The sequence below is a fragment of the Hyposmocoma kahamanoa genome, unplaced genomic scaffold (genome assembly GCF_003589595.1).
Source record: "Hyposmocoma kahamanoa isolate Upper Pololo Valley unplaced genomic scaffold, ASM358959v1 93882, whole genome shotgun sequence".
Lineage (NCBI taxonomy): Eukaryota > Metazoa > Arthropoda > Insecta > Lepidoptera > Cosmopterigidae > Hyposmocoma > Hyposmocoma kahamanoa.
In genome coordinates this window covers 1-9,673 of record NW_020654869.1, presented here as the reverse complement: position 1 = coordinate 9,673, position 9,673 = coordinate 1, and the positions used below count along the sequence as shown (strand labels likewise).

The 9,673-nt window shown below is 37.4% G+C and overlaps 1 pseudogene; it reads right to left on the bottom strand.

Annotated features, from left to right (window-relative positions):
* Positions 1-4,054: 4,054 nt before the first annotated feature.
* LOC113237732 lies at positions 4,055-9,093 on the bottom strand (annotated as a pseudogene).
* Between the last annotated feature and the right edge of the window lie 580 nt (positions 9,094-9,673).

The following is a 9,673-nucleotide window of genomic DNA, read 5'->3' as shown; positions in this document are numbered from 1 at the left end:
TAATATTCGCGGTTTGAGTACATCGCGGGGGCTGCGCTATGTATCGCAATTCGCACGAGATAACACGCTTTCGCCGCCGGGCGGAAATGCGTGGGCGACTGCGTGACCTTTGTGCGTGACTTGTCGCCGCTCCCGGTACCCCTCCGCCCTCCCCCGCAACTAGCCCTTCCCGTCTCCGCGCCGCGCGCGCAGGTGTGTTCATTGATGTTGCCGCCTTGCGTACTAGAGAAATTTACGCTAGAAATGGTTACCACGCTTTATTGATTATTGGATCGGGAAAATTATTTTATTGTGAAAATATGACCTACATATTTTATTTCAGAAATGGGTTCTATTAACGATACCTAATGCCCAAAAAAAATTTGGATAGTGATAAAAAAATCTTCCTGTATATGTGAATTTTTTTGGCATATTTTTTTTTATTCAAACTTCTTTTTACTCATGTATGTCGTATATATAGAAAAAAGTTACCTAAAAAAAATGTCATGTACATCATTAGTTAGAACTTATTAACGAATTAAGACTTTAAAATAATTTTTTTTCGCATTTTAGGGTCCAATACCCCTATGTGCGCCGGAAGAATCGCCCGTGTAGTATAGCCCTTAGTGTTTATATTAAAACTATGTGTCAAATATTTCATTTTTTATTTAAGTTTGAAAACATAAATCTGCCACCAGACACCCTGTATTACAATATTTGCATACAGATGTTCTTATGCTATAATATCTTTCTTTTCTTTACAGAGCCAGCGATAACGACGAGGAAGAGGAGCAAGCCGACGAGTTAGTTTCATGGGCTAGTAGCCCTATGTAAGTTTGAACATGTTTTATCTTATTTATTATTTATTGAATATGACGATGTTTTACTACCGTGATTTTCATCATTTTTTTGTGAAATTACATCACCAATTATGTTATTATTATAAATACAAAGATAGTAGCAAATAGAATAACTTTTCCCAATAAATTTTCCCAAGATCAGACCGGACTTATTTTATCTTTTCAGCTTTCAGTAAACCGAAGGTATATTTATGTAGCTTTTATTATTAATTTACAGGAGTCCTACTGGTGGCCCTACGGAGTCTGGTGCCGGCGATGTGCCAGTGCCTGAAGTCAGTGGCACCAGAGGACGTGGCGGTAGAGGACGAGGTGGCAGAGGACGTGCCAGAAGCTTGTATAGGGGAGGTAGGTTCGGGCGAGAAGCACGACGCAGTCGGGGCACCTTTAGTAGGGGTGAGAGACGAGGAGTGGAAGGAGAGTCAATCTGGTCACGCAACGAGCCCTTGGTTGAGCTTTTTGAGCTCCCCGCGCCTTTGCGACAGGAGATCGAAAGATTGACGCATGTACGTAGTATGAGAGAGGAAACAATGCGTGCAAGGAGCAGGGCAAATGTGGATCTCGAAGAGGATGGAAGTGACGTAGAGGAATTTTTTGATAGTGAAGATTTGTATGGTCTACGATGAATGAGTGGAATGGTGTAAAAGACACGTTTGTCCCTGAAACCTCTGGGCCTACCCATTTGGTTGGAAACACATATGATGCGTTTCGCTCCTACTGGGACGATTTTTTATTGTCCCATATAGTAGAAGAAACGAATCGGTATGCCCAGGGGATTCAGAGCGAACGATTGTGTCGCAGTTAGTACAACACGAATGTCGATAAAATTCTTATTCTGTTCGCATTTTGGATGATGTTACATTATTAAAAGGCCTTTAAGTCGTGCTTTACGAAAGTGTTCATTTTGCGGACAGAAATATTCAGGGCTATGTTTGTTGAGAACAGGTACTGGAATATTAACCGGGCTTTCCACCTAGCCAACGGGTCACAAGACCCAAATGACCCCGACAACGTGTTGTACCCCATGGGACCTGTCATTGAACAGTTGAATTCCAAATTTCGACAAAATTACAGACACCAAGATGCACCAAGACATTTGTATAGATGAGTCTTTGACACTTTGGAAGGGTCCGGTAGGGTTCAAGCAATATATAAAAACTTATATAAAAATACAAATCAGCTCGGTTTGGTATTAAACTGTGCGAGTCCTCGAGTGGCTATTTGCGGTCATTTTTTGTAAATGTAGGACGCCGGACGAGCACCTCCACCTTTTCCTCGAGCGTTTCAACAGTAGTGAAGCTTATGCAGCCCCTTTTGAACTTGGGCCACGTACTATACATGGACAACTGGTTCAACTCACCAATGCTTGCGAGGTACCTCAAACGCAGGAAAAGATTGCGTCGGAACACTCCGACCATCTCGTAGACATGTGACTGTCGTCATCCAGAGGACTCCTCTTGCAGAAGGTCAGTTTGTAGCCAGACAGTGTGGAGATGTCATGGTTATAAGTCTCCAAGACCGTATTCGACTTACCTGCATGTCTACATTCCATAACATGAACCAAGTTCATAAAGAGGCTACATCTAGAGAACCTTCCCAGTATAAACTTCAATTAATTGAAGACTACAATCAAGGGATGGGTGGAGTTGATCGTTTATATCAAATGCTCGAACCCTATTTAGTCGAACGAAAATAGTATGTGAAATGGACAAGAAAATTTTTGAAACGTCTTCTAAATATTAGTATCCAGAACGCAACGATTTTGCTGGCGAAATCCAGTAACTCACAGATAAGTTCTCCACGTCCTCGCGTATCCAGTGCTCAATTTCCTGAAGAACGCCTAAAAGAGCGGCATTTTATACGGCGCATTCCCATACAGCCGAGATACGCGAAGCAGTCCGCCATTCTGGTAACTTAGGTCGGCGACAGTGCGTTTGGTGCACTGCCAATGGCCGTAGAGGAAGGAGGACTGCTTACGAATGTCCACAGTGTAATGTGGCGCTTTGTCTGGATTTCTGTTTTGAAAAGTTTCACACAACCTCTTAGACCTGTTTTGTTTCTTCTGACATTCCTTTGAAAAGTTTCCTAGTCCATTTAATACATTGTTGCTGCTATGAGAAGAGTATAAAAGAGAGAATGAATATAAAAGTGTAAGTGAGAGTGTAAGAAAAAGCATGGGTGTAAGAGTGTAAGATGAGTAAGACAATGTCTGAGATTTATGTTTGTAAGTATACAGGGTGTCCCAAAACTCAACATCAAGCGGTCACTGGGCGAGAGGCCAGGTTATATCAGTTCTGGTAAAAATTAAAAACAAAATCCATGTCACTTAGTTAAGTGATAATAGGCATTTTTTTGAAAATGTTGAAAATCGATACCCTAGACCACATGTTTAGGTACTGTCATCACAAATTGTCAAATTTTGGAGTGATTTTTTTTAACGTCATCATAAATAACCATGCTATTTATTGCAGTCACAAATCAAACAATAAACGTTATGAGTTTAGTAAAAAAAAAATAGGTTTCATTGAGTCGTAGTTTAAAAAAAATATATCAGCTAGCTTTGACACTTCATATTTTAAAAAAAATGTACTACACTACATTGGGCAAGTTATTTTAAAAGATGGCCCATATAATCAAGATTTCAAAATAGTACAATACTTGCCACTCGTCATTCCATAAAAAATATTATAACTTATTTTTTGCAAAAGGAGCTCGTTTCAGAAAAAACTCATGCCATGATAAATAATACTTTTGTGTGCTCAAAGATTGGCTTTAACATCGTGGAAGTGAGATGGTCATATGTGATAGTGTGAGGTGGATAGTGACGCTGTGCGACATGAATTAGAGTGAGCGAGACGGATAGTGACGCCGATGCTCTATTATTGATCATTGGTTATTATCATTTAGTACGCTACGTTCCTTCGTTTACTGTGCATCTTCTCGTAATCGTGTAACTTTTGTACTAACGACTTTGGCTTGTGTTACCCTGGACTTGATATTGCATCTGTGTTGACGACTCTGACTTATTCCCTGGACTCGATTTGTGTTGTGTAAACTGTATTAGTTAGTACTTAGCAAAACTAACACGTTTCGCGACATGCCGTATCTGTACACAGCGGAAGAATATGCGAACATGCATCTTATTTACGGTGAATGCCAATGTAATGCCTCTGCCGCAGCCAGATTGTATCGCGATGTAGCACAAAGGTAAGGACCCCAAGGCAACCGCACCCGATCGAGATAGGAAACAGACTGAGATCGCGACGGAGCGATCTCAGGGGGGAAGACGGCTGCTGATGCAGCAGCGTCTGGGTTCAGCATAATAGCTGCCAGGAGTTATGTATAACATCTCCCCCCATAGAAAAGAAACTTCTAGAGTGAAGAAAGTTTCTTGCTAAATTCTTGCACGTAAGGTAGGTATAGGGATGTCAGAGTCAATGTCTTGTCCGTCTATGTCAATTTCTGCAGGTGAGGACCTTTTTTTCCGGAATGTATGAAGATTACGAAGGTTGCCATAGGATCTACATTTTAGTATTTTATAAAATAAACATATCATCAAAATAATGGTTATTATAATTATTAAGGTGGAGTAATGTGTCCCATACTGAATGATATGTGGTTTATTTAAAATTACGTCTAAATCTTTTGACTCTTTTAAGATATTGTTTTCCATTTTTAATTCGTCTAAATCAATGTTAAGCAGTTCAATTTGGGGCACATTTTTGCTTACTTTAGTAAACTTATCTAAATTACAGCACGTATCGTTGAGAAGGTTGAAATCTGGTGATTTGACCGGTGAAGTTAGATTTACAGTAATGTATCTTGATAATAACATGGTACTTTTACAAAACCCGGTACAGCCCCGCTGGGGATGGTAATGACGCCAGTCCCCAATATACTATTTTCGTACAATTTCGAATTAACACAGTCTATAGATATTTTGTTCGGGTCCGTTTGAACAAAGAGCCACTTATTATTATTTATAGGTTTCCAAATATCCACTTTTCCACTAATAAATTTAGTATTACACTGCACTGGAATTTCACTTGAGGAGCTGGCGAACAAATGCGGACTTGTCCATACAATCAGTATTCTTTTTTATTGTACTTTATACCTTAGTAAGTAAACATCTTTGCATTGCCGAAATATTTTCAATCAATTCCAGCTTTTTCTCTTCGGAAAACAACTTCTAAATTTGCTTTTGTATTCAAAAACGGACTTGTCCTGTTTAAAGTTAGATAAAATTTAGCTTTGTTTCGGTTTTCAATCGAACCCAGACAAAAATAATACAAGTATTTTAATGTTAATGGATTTTTAAACAAACTGTGACTTGTCCATTTAATTTAACCAATATTTTTACATGGGAACATTTATTTAATTATGGCAACTATTTTCAATAAAAAAGTTAAATCAGCTGTTACAATTTTGTTGTAAAAAGGTTGTAATTGAAGTTTTGCTTTTGAAAATGGGAGAAAACGAGTCAACTGTAGCTGATATTAATGACGGAACTCGTAAAAGGAAAAAAAAAGAACGGGCTGCTTCAAGGAGTAAGAAAACAAAGTATTTTAAAGGTTACCTACATTACTGTGAAGTTTAGGTTATGTTATCCAATTCAAACCTGATTCATTTTGTTTTAGGTACGTAGATAATGACCCTCTTGCTCTGAACTTTGAATCAGTGTGTGATCATAAAAAGGGGAAATTTAAATGTATAACTTTAACAATTAACGAAATTGTATATAACCGCAAGTTGTTGTATGAGAAAACTAGCAAAAATGAACAAGATGTATACCTAGTGCGATTTATATCACCATGTCCAATCATGAGGGAACGGTCGAGGGCCACATCTATGAAACCTCAGAGAAATAAATACTTTGTGACTTTCTTTTTTTTAAGAGATTCAAAACGTATTGTTAAAGTGTGCAAGAAGTTTTTCTTAGCTGCCTTAGGTCTTGGTAAGCACAGAGTGAATACCATTGCTAGTAAAATATATGAAGGAAAAACGCCCCATGACAACAGAGGCGGCGATCGCAAAAGCGCTCAAAATTTAGAGAAAAAAGAGAGCGTGAAAAAGTTTCTGGCTGCATTGCCAGCTAAAGAATCACATTATAATAGAAAAAAATCGAGGCGTGCTTATCTTTCTTACGAGTTGAACATAAGAAAACTGTGGGGATTGTACAACACCTCCGTTGATGATGATCTTAAAGTGACCGAAACAATGTTTCGACGAGTTTTTGAAAATGATTTTAATATTGGGTTCTCTTCTCCTTCATGCGATGTCTGCAGCACTTGTGAAGTATTGAAAAATAAACAAAAAATCGAAAGATCCCCAAGAACTTCAATCACTAAAAGTACAGCTTCGTGTTCACAAAATAAGAGCTAAAAGATTTTTTGAACTTGTTAAAACAAGCCCAGAAAATTCTTTGACAATCTGCTTCGACCTTCAACAAATACAGTGCCTTCCAAAGACGCCCATTCAGGAATCTTTTTATTTGAGGCAAATCGGACTGTATGCTTTTTGTGTTACAGACATTCCTACTAAAGAACCACATTTTTTTATTTGGACAGAAAATCAGGCCAAAAAAGGATCTACAGAAATAGCGTCTGCTCTTTTGACGTACCTGAATTCTGCCGATTTATTGGGAGTTGAAGTTTTGCACCTTTTTGCTGATGGATGCGGAGGGCAAAACAAAAACTCTCACGTAGTGCATATGTTAATGTTTTGGCTAAAAAATTACGCCCCGGCAAATGTGGCTAAAATCGTTTTAACATTCCCCGTGCGCGGTCATAGCTTCTTGCCAGCTGATAGGGTGTTTGGCAGAGTTGAAAAAGATCTAAGAAAAAAACCATTCATTTTGAACCCAGAAACTTACCAAGAGATTTATACTAAACACGGCAAAGTACACAAGTTAGCTGAAGACTGGAATCTTTACGATTTTAAACAACTGGAAAGCTATTACAAAAAGGTGGATAACATCAGGGACGCAAAACTAATAATAATAGAAAGAAAAGCAAGTTTAAAAGATTCTCGAAACACACACGATTCATCAAGCGGAAGGCAGGGTTCTATCGCGCCATCCAGGGGGAGAACTCATCAACGGCGTGGCAGAGGTAAAGGACGTGAGAGATCACGTGGTTTTCGAGGAAGAAATGAAAGTCGAGACGAGAACAGTTTCACTCATATACACTGTGGCGTAAAAGTGTCAAATTTTTATAATGTCCCTGAAGATGACCTTAGCGTGGTGTCTTTGCTAAAATCATCACAGAATCATCCGTCCCTTCTTCGAAGACTTCCAATGGTGAATGAGATTAAGCAGCAGAAAAAGAAAGACGTGGAGCAAATCCTGACCAAACAGTTCGGAGATCAATTTAACTGCCTCTGTGGCCGAACGGTTACCATGCCGGACTGCCACGCAGAGGTCCCAGGTTCGATTCCCGGGCCGGGAGAAATGTTTGTATGGCTTACATTTATTTCTCTCGTGAGTTTGGGTGTAATTTGTGGTTGTCTATGTGTGTGTGTCCATGGCACCCGCGACACAGGGTTTCCCTAGTGCGGGGCTATGTTGAGTGTGTGCGTTATTTATTTATTTATTTATTATTTATTTAATGGTCACAAAATCCTGAACTTGAATGGTTTAAAACCATTATTTCCAATGAAACAGCTACTACATCTCATCAAACATGTGCAGAAAATAACGTCGATGACGATGATGTTGACTCCAATGTCGAGGAATGTGATTGTTGTGAGCCCGATCTGCAAGATTTTGTCTAATTTTGTGATTAAATTTTTAATATGAAAAATTTGAGTTTCATTTCAAATACGGACATGTCCATCAATTTATCAACCAAAACAAGAGTTGTCCAAACTTTTGAACAAAACCAGACTTGTCCAAGACAAAAAAAAATAAAAAAAAAAATATCTATTCAGATTTTTGATAAACATGCAACGGATACGTTTTCGTGTTTTAATGACCCTCGCATGCACTAAAAATCAGATATCTGCCAAGTTTTCTTTTGCTTGTTTCAAAACTTTGCCCCTCCTGTAAAAAATCATTAATCGGACAAGTCCGCTTTTGTTCGCCAGCTCCTCACTTATTATTTTAGACATGAGTTCAGTTGCACAACTAGGTTTGGCATCAGTCGCGTACACGTTGTTGACGTCACACACGAAGTTGTTTCCTATGGTGGTTTTACAGCTGTCAAGGCTATTTAAATCACAATAGTGGAGTTTGTCTTTGGTCATTGCTATATACCTTGAATCTGGTAAAATTAAACTAAAGGAATTTGGGTTACTCTGATTATGTGGTGTCGGTAAAGCAATATTATGAAATAACATGAAATTCTTATCAGAGACGAGAGGAATTTGTAAAACAAATATAATCTTATTGTTAATAAAGTAACAAATAATTCTAGAAATATTTAAAATATAATGTATAGAGCTTAAATCTAAAACAATAGGCAACTTCACATTTTCGGGCAAGTGTCTGTGACTTGCCACCAGTTCCTGATGTAGTTGTTGTGGACTTACAATCGAAGGGTGCAATATGTTTTGTCTACTAAATAACACAGCATTCACGATGTCCTCAATGTGAAATGACAATACTATTATAGACATTTCTAATTTATTTAGAAAATCAGTTTCATGAAATTTGAGCAATAATTCATCAGTTTTAATCGAGACGCTTCTAAGGTTACTCGAGAGTTCATTAATAGCCTTATTTAAATTAGCTTCATTAATTTTTATTTTATTAATCGTTTTATTATAAGACGAAATTACAGAGGTCGTTACTAAAATGTTTTCTTTCATTAATGTAGCCAATTTCTTTTGATCATTTTGCACCTCTTCTATAGCGTTATTATATCTAACACCATCGTCTTCGTCAAGTGTGCCAAATATCTGTTTGAACATGGTTCCAATGCCGCTTATCCAAGCACTGCGTCTTCTCCTATTATCGAGCAGATGGGAAATTGACATGAATTCTCGATTCATGTCATGATACAGGAATGTTAATGGTTCTAGTACACTGAAACATCCTGAAGGCTCTACCGCTCCTGTTTGTTTTCATAAGGTTCTCGCGGTACTCAGGACTGAGTCTACATTTACTATATGAGATTTCAGATGTGTTATGTCAAGTGGGATCAAAACATCTAATTGACCATTTTTAATTTTAAGTCCGCCTAGGTAATCAAAGTAAAGTCCCGGGCTTGACTTGATTTGCTGTACATACTCCGGTTGGCCTTGGACCTCCACCAAAATACTGAAAGTAATTATAATAAATTTAGATACTAGTTCCACTTAATTATATCAATTCTAGTTATAGCTGATTTAACCTATCTAAATTATTTCCCTTAGGTTATTTTAAATTTTTATTTGATAATCGTTACTAACAATAAGACATGTTATTAAATCTTATTTTAATTTATTTTATTTTTTATTTTATTTTAATTTATTTTTCAAATTTGGGTGTAACAGAAAGGTGTGGTCATATTTGAAGGTTGGATTCAGTTAATGGTATGAAACTAGTTAGCAAAGTTGTTTTAGTACACACTACGTTATTTATGGAAATTTCGCCATGAACAGTTTCGATCAGCTGATGTCATTTAACGAAAATAAATAGTCACATCACATCTCTATTGAGTATCATAATACAACCAAATTACGTAACTTGAAAAAATTGTGAAATTCAGGCATGTTATTGTAAACGATAAAGTACTTAATGCCATATTCTTATTACTATGTTATAATTTACTAAATTTATTATTATTTTATTCATGTAATATGCGTGTGAACATTTAATGAAAAATAAATATTATCGATTACTTTGCCAAAATACACTA